The following is a 5,144-nucleotide window of genomic DNA, read 5'->3' as shown; positions in this document are numbered from 1 at the left end:
TTGCTAACAATGTTGCTAGTTCAATGGATGGTGGAGCTATGTACTGCAGGAAGTGTAGTAATATATCATTCGATGAAAACACAACAGTGAAGTTTTGTAATAATAGAGCAGATTTTCGTGGAGGAACTGTGTACATTAGAGATTATTCTTCTGTTAGGATTCATGAAAATTCTACATTTGAGTTTCCATGTAATGAGGTGCTACAATGACAATTGACATGTACAGCTCCCCCTTTGATTGCTTTATTTTTTGTAAATATGATTGTTGAGTTTCCTGTGAATGACATACTTGGCTTATCATACCCAAATAAAGCACCTCCATTTCCATTAGCAGTGTTTTCAGTACATTTTGTTGTTGAGAAATCATAAAATAATACTCTACTATAATGACGATGATGGATAGCTCCTCCTAACTTGGCAGTATTGTTTATAAACGATGCAACTGAATTTCCGTGAATCATAACAGAAGAATAATCTTTAAAGTGCATAGTTCCTCCACGAACATCTGCTGTATTATTACAAAACTTCACTGTTGTGTTTTCATTGAACGATATGATACTATTCATATAACAGTAAATAGCTCCTCCATACCTTGAACTAGCAACATTGTTAGCAAATATTATATTTGATTCTCCACTGAATGAGGCAGTAGAGTTATACAATGTTATAGCTCCTCCATATACAGCTCTGTTGTTTGTAAATGTGACAGTAGAGTTTCCTGTAAACAATACTTCTGAGTTAATTTGGTAAATAGCTCTACCACTATACACAGCTGAATTATCAGAGAAAATCACAATACAGTTCTTATCAAATGTAACAGTAGCACTGGTGCTATGGATCCCATCACCATTATCGGCTTTATTTCTTTTGAACAATACACTACCATTAAGATGTAGTCTAAGAGTAGTATGGGATATATAAATGGGTACTCCATGGTTTTTGACAAATATGGACTTTTGCAAATAATTGTGACTTGGATATTTGTTATTTGAAATACCAATGTAAACAATACTCAGTCTGTTAGCTGGTCCATTAGATTCAAAACTGTTGCTGTCCAATATTATCATTGATTGAGCCGTTGAAGACACGTAATATATGACAGCTCCGTGACCTCTGTGTTCATTGTTGTGTGTAAAGTGACAATTTTTGATGCACACAATTCCTGCAATATTTGACAACACAACACCTTGTCCTTTTGAGTAAAGAAATAAACAATTCTCAAATACAACACTAGATGAATTGTGAATTCCAATTGCTGTTTTATTCTTAGAACCACACCTCTCCCAGTTGATACCTTCTATGGTCACATTATTACAATCAACAAACTTCACTGCTCCACTATCATTGCATTGTACAGTGGTAGAATTGATGTGTCCAATAATAGTGATATTATCAAGACCTTCTAATGTAACTATTAAAGACAACACAACATCACAACTTGTAATGTTGATGATGTTATTACTAGTGGTTTTGTCAAGAGCATAAACAAGTAAATGGAAAATACAATCGCAAACTGTACAACATGGAAGTCCACCCTCATCACTTTCACTACCTGAACCACTGGTAATATCTATATCATTGGTAAAGTTAGTAGAAACATCTATGTCAGGCATATTTCTTTTGACCCCTTCAACATTCCAGATCCAAAATAGCTAAAGAAATATTATTCTCATTGTAGATAGCATTATTGTTTTTTCACACACAGCATATTATAGCATAATCTGATTAGTGTCAAAGTTGGATTATTTTTATACTCTAGGAAACCTGATAAATAATACTGAAACATCAACAAACTACAATAAATCCCCTTGATATTGTCATATCGAAAACTGAAACCACATAAAAGTTTTACGGTTAAACGTACAAAAAGGATATGATTCAATTAATGTACTACTGTACACAGCTTTTGAAGCTAGATGCTATCATTTAGCAAGTAGCAATCATATGTATATCCCTTCTCCCATATAATTTGAGTGGGGATCACAAAAAAGCAATGAAACAAGGGACACCTGGAGCTATACTAGGTGCAGACTATGGTTTTGAAATTTCTTATTATGCTTTTGAGCAATGCTCCAAAATTTTCTCTATTATGTTTAGTTGTATACCCCAAATATCCTCTTAGAAAATTTTAGCATAACCATGAATGTTCTAATAGAATATTAATTCATAATGCAGTGACTGTTTTATTAGAGTATCTTGATCTTAAGCCACTGTTACCTTTACAAATAATCGTATATCTGATATTTTACTGTGTTTGTCTGTACCATTAAACTATTCCAATATGCATCATGCAAGAGATGGACAGAGTTTCAGCTTCCCTGATGCCCAAAGCACAAAAATTGTGGCTATTATGCTGGCATTATGCTCAACGCTTTTGCCACCTATTATGCTCCATTGTATAACTGGTGCAGGCTTATGAAGTATTAGTATAATTGTATAGCTGCAGGTGTACCTTCCTTAATTGTTGTATTTCTATCAAAAGTAAAATTTCTAATTTCCTTGTGCTTGTATATACTAAATAGTAATAATGATACTTTAACACACTAAGCGACGATGAGTGAAAGTCAAATGTTGTACTATGCTTTAACTTAGGCCTACTCTTAGACTATCAACAGTAAATAAGTTTTCCAATTACTATTACTGCTTTTTGTTCAGATAAAGAACCCGTATTCCTTATTTTTATTTTATTGTGAAGGTGCTACAGTCACACAAAGTTTGCATTCAAAGATAATAAATTGATGTGTAGCTGATGCTGACCAATAATTTGTGAATATTAAACAGCAACTAAACTGACAGCATCATAATTATTTCACAAGTGTAACATTCAAATATGTTATAGAGTTACCAGTTGATGTAGTACTACATCATGAGCTACTACAGAACATTGTAAACATTTTAACAGTGGTGATAAGGTGTGTGTGTGTGTGCGTGCGTACATGCGTGCGTGTGTACGTGCGTGTGCGTGCGTGTGTGTGTGTGCGTGTGCGTGTGTGTGCATGACTAGTATGCCACTGGTCACAACTGTATACATATATAGTATTATTGGGATTTTAATGGACATGTATAGCTTTGTGACCAGATTTTTGTGAAAAGGAGTCTTCACCACACATCCGATTCTTTTAGTGTTCTAACACATGAAGCCATGAAAATTTTCTCCATCTACTAAGTTGTGTACATCAATAATTTACGTCAATAATGTACGTCAATAATGTGAGTCAATAATTCTAATTATCCTTTTCTAATCTGAAGTTATGAGTCATCAAAGTTTGTGAATTGGATGTATGTGGAAGACCCCTTTACGTAAATCCCATTATGCTAGCCTGCTACACATATGGAAAGTATACACTGATGGACAATAGACGCAGATAGATAATTAGGGTATACATTAAATTAAAGTTGTATGTACTGTATAGGATAACCAAATACCAGTTGTAGCTACGTCTATGTATAATCCCCTAAAGGTGGAGACCATGATAGCTGGGATAAAAAGTTTCTGATAGACAACAACATTATTGGCAATTACACACCAATATCAATGTTTACTTGATAGTCAGAATACAAGCCCATATTAATATTATGTTATATATGTTTTGTATGGGTGTTACATCTGTTTTGTGCACATGACTATTAGCTATACATCAACAGTCAATTAATAACATATTCATAGACTGCCAGCCTGAAATAAATTTTACTCTAACACCTTTCAAACTACCACAAGTAACTTTCTTTGCACCTTATTTAGGAGGCACCTTGTGTATTTTAGTTGCACATATGTATTCAGTAATATAATGGTTTACTGAGTAGATCAATATTAATTGCAATCACAATAATAGTGACTATATTATATATGATCCAGTACAACTACTGTAGTTAAGACACCACACATGTATACTGTACAGATATAGCATTTAGTGTGGTCTCAAGCCTAACATACATAGTATTAATGTGACTGGATCTGCGAAAAGAGATCTTATAAGCTTTCCAAATTCCCTATAATTATGAGACCGAATTTTGGAAAATCAACCATAGGGCGCATTTGACATGAATGATCAAAGAACACAATTTACTGTGTAAATCTACTTGTTAATGATTGTAAGCCATTCTCAATGCCTTAAATTACAAGAAAATTCTTGAAATATTTTTTACACTGTACCTTCCTCTTAATAGTAACCCCACTAAATACCTTCCTCTTAATAGTAACCCCACTAAACATAAAAATTCTAATTATTTCACGTGCACCCATATGGGTGATTTTCCAAAATTCGGTCACATATTTATCTCTCAACTGCACCCCGTGCTATACATAAGGTGCTAGCCACAGAGTGTTTATCGAGCTATATATAAGTGGGAGAGATATCACTCCTCTAAAGATAAATACCCGACAATTTCTAGAAATTGGTGAGTGGCATTGGGTGTAAGTACCATGGATTTGATTGACCGCGTGTTGTTACTTAATATTGTGTTTCGCTGATTTCTTTCCATTCCTTATTATACACTTTGTGTTGTAGTTGTTGTTGTGATTATGTACAATGTTATTTCTGATGATCACGACTGGTAGACACCTACAAATCATAATTCAGACATTATTAATTTAATAGGCACCTAATTGTAATGAAGGTATAACTATATGGGAACAGAGTTACACTGCAGAGTATCCAGCATTGTAACAGTTGATCTGAAGTTCAGTCGAGTAGTTGAGTTGAAACATTGTTCAAAAGTGGATCAACTCACCAGGACAAAGTAACCCTTAGCTACTATTCTCATAGCATAGGAAAGTACATATTTACTATATAGCTACTTGTATTACTATACATGTAGTTAGCTATCTAGTTAGTTAGCTATTATTATTATAGCTACATTAGTTAGTTGTATGATTCTACATATCTGTGATATACACTGCTATGGAAGTATATATGACACTGTTTGAAGACGTTGTGAAAGGTCACCTCAGTTGCAACAGCCAATGGATTCTTCTGCTCAGAAGAATACTGTATGCAGCCTATCTCCACCAACTTTTAGTGCTGGCAATGTTAGAGATTTAGTTATAAGACTTCAGTCATTATTTTGTATGTGCTTTCTATTGTATCATATACTGACTAATCTGAGTTATACAATTATCTACATACTATAATATTATATAGATGC

The sequence above is a fragment of the Dysidea avara genome, chromosome 2 (assembly GCF_963678975.1).
Source record: "Dysidea avara chromosome 2, odDysAvar1.4, whole genome shotgun sequence".
NCBI lineage: Eukaryota > Metazoa > Porifera > Demospongiae > Dictyoceratida > Dysideidae > Dysidea > Dysidea avara.
This window is presented reverse-complemented; position numbering follows the sequence as displayed.